Source organism: Theobroma cacao, chromosome 3, assembly GCF_000208745.1.
Source record: "Theobroma cacao cultivar B97-61/B2 chromosome 3, Criollo_cocoa_genome_V2, whole genome shotgun sequence".
NCBI lineage: Eukaryota > Viridiplantae > Streptophyta > Magnoliopsida > Malvales > Malvaceae > Theobroma > Theobroma cacao.
In genome coordinates, this window is record NC_030852.1 from 23,042,531 (window position 1) to 23,050,567 (window position 8,037).

Genomic DNA, 8,037 nt, shown 5'->3' on the forward strand with positions numbered 1-8,037 from the left:
TCTAGGTGATTCGGAAGGTGGTCCATCCCGAATTCCTAATAATAGAATTCCTCTGAACGTAACAGAATGGGTCCATAATAAGGAAAGTTTTGAGAGTAGCTAGAATTTTGAAAGTGAGAGTAGCTCCAATATTATGAAAACTGAAATAGATTTCCTTTTGAAACAATCCGAAGAGTACCATAGAGAACATACGAGGAAGGCAATTGCAAGGGGAGATATTCGTTCTAGGAAGGGGGTGAACGTTGTACGCCATTTTCCTCTTGGATGTGGAAGAAATGCTGCACCGGTGAGTGCCGAGGAAATTAGGAGAAGACAACCAGCCTGGATTGAAAAGCAAAGAAAAAAATCTCAAGAGGAGGAAAACCCGAAAGAGGATCTTCAGGAGGACTTAGAGTAAAATCTTCCGATAAGATCAGATTAAGATGATGATCCCAAGGACATGTAATATTTTCGTAGGATTTTACAGTACCTTAACTCTAAGTAGATGTTGTGTAAAAGAGATAATAATGATCTGTACAAAAAAGGAAAAATAGTTTGGCTTTTAAAAGTATATGACTAGAATGTATTATAAAATGGCTGTTTAAGTAACTAAAGGTATATGGAAATCTTTAGTATGATAAGGATAAATTGGTAATATAATTATTGAGGAAGGTTATAGAAGGAAGCAATAAGGTTATAAATGACATTCGAAATGGATAATGTGATTACGTTAATGATTGTAATTTAAACATGAAGGGGATTATTCAGTGATGTTATGACACTATGAGGCAATAGTTGGGCCAAATATAACCCAATGAAGTTAAATTATGGAATATGGGGAATATAAAATTTTGATTCAGTAAGGATTGCGAGAATAAAGTGAGGAGGAAGCTGGGCTGTTTTCGTAGTTAATTATACCGAAAGTCAATAAAATTATTGGAGTATAAGACAAAGAAGATAATTGGATAGGGATGACAATAAATTTGAGGAAAGTTGTAGATAGTAAGCAACTTATGTGTGGAGTGGTATATGTATCATGAATTTATTACACTGTATGGAAAGGATGTTTTGAGGTGGAATTTTATGAATGTTGATAAACGTCAAAAGATGACATGAGATGAAAGTATTAATCTGGCTTAGTGTGTATGACAAGAAAATAGAAGGTACCTATACTTATGGAACTCATGATATATATCTAAAAGGGAAACCACTGGTTGAGAATGATTGATGTGGTGACTTTGAATGCAGACAAATAGCTTTGATGAGAAAATTTCTAATAGCTACAGTGCTTCAACATTGACTGTTCAACGCTATAATGCTCCGAATACCTCACGCTTATGATGCATGAGTAAGATGGGAGTGACACGATAATGAGCTTACAAATTGAATTTTGGTTGTTGGTCATTGTGTTTTGTTATCTGGGAGTCTTAAATATTCTGGAGAATGTTTACCCAAATGAATTGAAAAACTTCTTTATTGCCTTGTATATAGGCATATAATTAAAAAAAAAAAAATTGAAAGATTCTTGAGATGACTATATTGAGATGAGATACCAAGTAATGAAAGTGTGAAGGAAGAATTACGAGACTGGTATAGAAAATCAGTTTATATAGAATATCATTACGAGAATTTGTAATATCTGTTTTGATACAGTAAAATGACAAGAGTTAGGAACAACATGAGGCTAATTGTGTGACACCCTGGAAACCTATGAAGATGAGTTAGGGATTGAATGGATGAGTACGTATTTATATACCTTTAAGATTAAGTGTTTTAGGAATACATAAACATCTTTGAGAAGAGATTATAATCATACACAGCAAGTATGAAACGTAAAATTTTTAAAACTTGCTGAGAAGCCTAACGGCTAAATCACAAGTTAAGGGATCACATGCTGTGAGACATAAGTTTAAGATAGATATTCCCAAGGAAATACTCAAGAGAAGTTTTGCTCTGGATCTCGTTAAAGCAAGCACTAAGTTATGTGATTATAAAAAGGAAGCTGTAAGCTGAGAGTGATATTAGTATTAATATTGAAAAATACTTGAGGAGAATCTAGTTTTAAGTTTTACAATTTCAAGTACAATTTATAAATTAGTTAAGGAAGAATGATGTTATGTTCATATGAAGGAGTGGAACAAAGGATGATAGAAGTTGACCTTGAAAATGAAGTCAGATAATGAAACTTTCCTAATATATTATGGAAATTGGAATTCGAAAATGCTTAAGGCATACATGATTCAAATGGGTTTGAGTCTTAAGTGACAAATCAATATCGTAATGCAAGAAAGATACAAGGTAATATAGAGGCATGAAAGATGATTATGGACAAAAGGATGACTCTTAGGAATTGTGGTATTGCATGAGATGCAATGATCAAGTTGAGATAAATCTTTGAGGCATCAATAGGATTATAAAGCATACACGCATAATAGATTATAATTCAATGGAGATGACATTGTGATGAATGATATATAGTATAAGGAAACTCAAACATATGGTTGGAAATGATATGAATGATATGAAGTTATATACAAGTATAATAAGAAGGTTGACATGCACTATAAGAATTATTATATTGAAACTAGGATTGGGATACGGATGAATAAAGGGGGAATGTAGTCCAAAGCATGTGAACACATGGATTCCTATATATAAAGAGAGATGTTGACATTTGAAAATGCATGTATATATGTATATATGAAATTGATAATTTGACTAACTAAGGTGAAGAATTGTTTTCAGTAATTGGGAGATTTTGAAATAATGCTAGAGGAGGTCAGTGAGCTAAAGTGTTAACGGACATGCAATGAACGATTAAAGTTATGAGTGACTTTGAAGGTAAACCTTGGATTGTTTAACTTCTTAATGGAACTCTATTAAATGAAGGGTATGGACCAGTATAAGATGAATGAATTAAGGTTGAAAAATTTGGTACGGAGCAAATTAATAAGATGATGATTAAGTATACATAAGTAAGTATGATATGTGATTAAAATTGGTATAATTGAGATGAAGCTATGGTTCAAATTTAATAATGGTGATAAAGGCATGCTTAGTGTCTCGATATTAGAGATCATGGTTGTGAAAAGTATTACTGATCCAGTTTCAAAGGATGATAATTGCCATAAATAAAGCATTTAATTGCCATAAATAAAGCATTTAATTGAACTGAAGGTGAACGAGGTAAATAAATTGAATGTCCCTATAGAAGGAACAAGGAGTAGGATCATAGAAGGAGATTGATAACGCAACATCGACGGAAATTCGAGGACGAATTCTATTTAAGTGGGGGGGATTGAAATACCCCATACTTTGATATGGTGATAAATAAAGTTGATCGAATGCAAATTGAGGTCAATTAAAATGTTTAGAAGTGATAAAAGACGAAAGGAGTAGTTTAGGATAAAATATTTCGCAAGTGAGAAAATAATAAAAAAATAATAATAATTTTATCGGAGGAGAATTTGTGAGATAAAAGGTGATTTGGAAGTCAAGTGAGGCATAATAAGGTATTTTGGGTACCAAGGAGACAAGATAAAATTTTTAGAATAAAATAATATTTTATTAATAAAATAATATTAAAATATTAATATTTAGTCGGATGTTGAAGTCAATCAAGAAGAAGGATCATATGGTTGATCCAAGTGGGGGAGAAGATGACAAGCCCGACTCTATAAAAATATTTATCATGACATATATGTGATAGATAGCATGTTTGCATGCTAGGAGAGTCTCGAAAAATTTACAAAAGTCGGTATTGTACCTAGAGGTACAAGAAAATTGATTTAAGCCTCGAACTAGATCAAATAGAGAATTTAGGATGAAATTAAGAATTTTAAAGTCCCAGAATGGTTTAATATGGTAATTCGGAGTTCGAGGATCAGATTGGAGTCAAACCGAAATTTTTGCTATCTAGGGGCAAAATGGTCATTTGCCACCTGGAGACAAAATGGGAATTTTTAGAAAAGATTTTTGGCCCCATTTGACTTATTGGAGTAAGATTTGAAGTTTAGAAGTGAAAAATTTTAATTTCGGTATAATTTGGAGTAAAAGGGTAAAATGGTAATTTTACCATCCGAAATCGAAAATTTAATTTTTGAAAGGATTTTGATCAAATTTAATTATTTGGAGTGTGAAATGTGTATGAGGAGTGAAAATTATGCATTATGGAAAATTTTCAATTTTTAGGGTAAAAATGTAATTTTTGAAAAGTTCAGGGGTAAAAGTGTAATTTTGAAAAATTTGCTCCACCAAAACTTTGAAAAAATCTGAAAATTTCACTTAAGACTTGGATAAGTCAAAGGGAATGCATGGTGGAAAAAGTAGGACAAATGGATGGCTAGAAAAAAAAATGAATTAATAAAATATTTAAAATATGAATAAAATAATATTATTTCATTAAACAATAAAAAAGGCATAAAAAAATCAGCCCACCCATTCTTCTTCTTCAACATTCGGCCAAGCAAGAAACAAGAGAGAGAAAGGAGAAAATAAAACCCTAGCTAAGAAATTTAAAGGGAAAATAGGTGGAAATTCAAAAATCAAGTGAAAAAAGGTAACATTTCTTAAATTTGTCTTGTGCTTTACCTTTCCCATGCATTTTCCATCATTTTTCATGGTTGAATCATGTGATTTGAGGATGATTTGAATTCTGGTCATATGGGTTTAGAGAGAGAAAGTTGTTAGATAAATTTGATTTTGAGCTATGTTAGTGTTTAGTGTTAGTTTAGCATGTTTATGAGTAAAACAACAAGAAAAATATTTATCTTCTCCATGAATTTCCCTAGGCCGAATCTAGCCAATGGTATGTGAGGATGAGGTTGACTTTATTTTAAGAGAATTGGGTGGAAAAATGATGAATTATGAGGTTGGAAATTAAATGGGAATTTTCGGTGCAATAAATTGAAATTTTTACCCACTAGGGGTAAAAGCGTAATTTATAGTCCGGACTGATAAATTGGACCAAATTCACAGTCATTGAGGTATTGTGGATATAATTGGATAATTGAAATTGAAATGGATGGAATTGGAGTCGAATTGGGGATTTTAGGAATTTACACCGTGTATAGGCGAGTTAGGTCGGACACCGCAATTAAGCGATTGTCTAGACATTTCAAATCCTATCTAGTGCATACGCATGGATAAGAGCCTGAAATAATTTATGATAAATTGACACAATTTATTGAATTTTGTGTCATGGATTATGGATAGGTGGTGAGTCAATTGTTTCGGGTAAGAGACTGCACCCGAGGGCGGAAGATAGGAGTATTTCTACTCCTAATACTGTGAGTAAACTTATTATCGTCTTAATTATCTAGAGTAGTTTTATACAACTGTGTGATTTTATGAAAAATGGGTTTAAATGGTAAATTGCTATGTTTTAAGAGAAATTGTGATTTTATAAAATGATTTTATAAATTTTCTGGAAAATCGAATATTGGTTTTGAAAATAGAGTAATTGGAGACTGCTAGTTTGTGTTGCAAATTTATGGTTTTGAATTGAATGGCTTATGACAATAAATGAGCATGAATGGCTAAACTGATTTTGGTGTTAGAATTATTTATACTGTGTATTCAGCCTTGAGAGGCTAGGTTGCGATAAATTGCCATGTCATGCTAGAATGAATTTTATTGATTGGTGGATTATATATTAATTATTTACTGCAGAGGGGGTTCCGTGGACCAGCCTATTAGAGGGGCACGGTAAACTCCATTATATTATTACCTCGAACGGAGAGGCGCGTAGGGTATCTCCTGGGGTAAAGCTTAGGGTTCACTTCACGCCAAACCACCACGTGAAGGGGAACTCAGCCAACGCCAAGGAACGGCTGTATTTTTCTCAAACTAAAAATATATTTTAAGTGTATACGAAATTTTAATAGCCTTGGCGGACTCGGTTGGATGCCCTGCGCAAGGTATCACCGAGTATGAGTTTTGGCACGAGCCAAAGTTTTAAGAAATTCATAAGCCAAGTTGATTACTCGATTTATATGGATTGATTTTATTTGGTTGAAATGAACTGAAAGGTAATGAAATTACAGTATGATGACTTATTTTAATTGTCTCCATTTACTCGGCTTTAGATACTTTAGATGGTATCTGTTTACTCACTGGGATTATAAAATCTCACCCCTTCTTCCTATACATTTTTCAGGCTCAGGACAGTTTGTAGATAGTCGAGTAGGACGAGAACTAAGCTCGGAACTGCATTATAGAAAGTAAGAGTTCACAGTCTTACATCCTCTTGGTCAATTGGAGCCCACGTGTCATTGCAGATCAAAACTTATATTTTGGTTATCTGTATTTCTATTCATACAATTTTTACTTTACTTTCATGTGCGAAAAATTATTTACGAATATTTTTATAAAAATTTATTTTATGAGAAAATAGAATATTTTATTTATTATTTTTGAATAGTACTAGTTGTCAACAATTTGCTTTCAAATGAACGTTTTAGATACGTAATTTGTTTTTAAATCATTAAATATATATTTTCTGCTCACCTACTACATTTTTAGCAAGTTTTGAGATTTTTGACGAAAAATTATGAAAATGCCCCTGTGAGCCAGAAAATAATATTTTATTATTTTTATTAGAAAATGACTTGTGATTTTTTTTTTGAAATGCGAGATTTAATAACTGTTACTCACCGAGAAGTGTGAAAGCTGATACGAGAGCCTTGCGGGGTTTCGATAGGCATTCGGGGTGAAGAATGTCTGTCGAGGCCTCGCGACGGTTGTCATGGACCCGATGGGGAGTTCCGGGTCGTGACAATTAGTTTTTGGCTTGAGCCCTGTTTTTAATAAAAGTCATAAGCCTTAACAACTGTTTTGGTAAATTACAAATATTTTATGGTTTAAGAAATAAATTGAAAACCTTATGAAATGGTTTGTAATATGTTGTTTAAACTAGCCTCCATTTTACTCACTTTTAGATATTTATAATAATGTCTGTTTACTCATTAGGATTGCAAAATCTCACCCACCTCCTTTCCAAATATTTCAAGCCTGTGGTAGCTTGTAGATACCCTATTTTGTCGAGGATTCCAGTTGACCCCTCTATCTCACAGATAGTAGGTTACTATCACCAACACTTGGTGTATTTATGAGCCACTTATCATTGTAATTATTATTATACATTATAACTTTGTAAATTATTGTATGTATGAATTTATTTTACTTACACGTGTTTCTATAAATATTGTTTTATATAAAAATGCTATATTTTAATCAATATTTTGAATAGTAATATTTGTCTATAAATCCTTTAAAAAAAATTTGTCTTTTGATTTACTTGAGCCGGAAACGACTGGTAATTGTTTAAAACGGAATGTTTAACAACGATTGCTCACAGGAAATGCAAGAAACTGATACGTAAGCCTTGCGTGGTTTCGATTGGCATTTTGGGTAATGAGTGTAAATCGAGACGTCGCGACGATTGTCATGGGCCAGAGGGAGGTTTCGGGTAGTGACAATATATGTTGTGCATTGATTGCTGACATTGTGTGATGATCATAACTATGCGTGTACACGATGTGGGGGGATGCACATGCTAGTGATGACAGTGGTGAGGGAGATGGATAGTGATAGTGCCTATGTGAACGATGTAGGGGGATGCACACGATGGCACTAATTGTACACGATGTGGGGAGATGCGCACGATGACTCCAACTATGTGCACAATGTGGAGGGATGCACAAGAGCTGGGTGAGACGATGGTGGTATTGGTGTTTATCTATGTATATATGTGTATATATATGTTTATGAAATAAAAGTTCATGAATATGTTATATTGTTGTAATGCATGTGAAAATTTGGCATCTTGAACTTTGGGAATTTTTAAGTTTTTATGTTGATTTTGTCATTTTAGTAGGATGGCCTTCTTCTTGAGAGAATGATAACTTTTCTTTGGTGTTCTGTTTCTTGCTACAGCGAAAATGATTCTCACTGCAGCGAGAAACTCTCGGGTTTGAGGGGTTTGCCTGACCTGGTTCTCATTACAGCAAGAATGCATTCTTGCTGCAACGAGAAATTTGCTAGAGCCTCTTGCTACAG

General features: G+C 33.2%; 1 long non-coding RNA gene across 1 annotated transcript; it reads left to right on the plus strand.

Moving 5' to 3' along the window:
- LOC108661281 lies at nt 4,497-6,165 on the plus strand. The gene is made up of 3 exons (XR_001927037.1): nt 4,497-4,537; nt 5,194-5,267; nt 6,137-6,165. It is a non-coding gene; the product is annotated as an uncharacterized LOC108661281 (long non-coding RNA).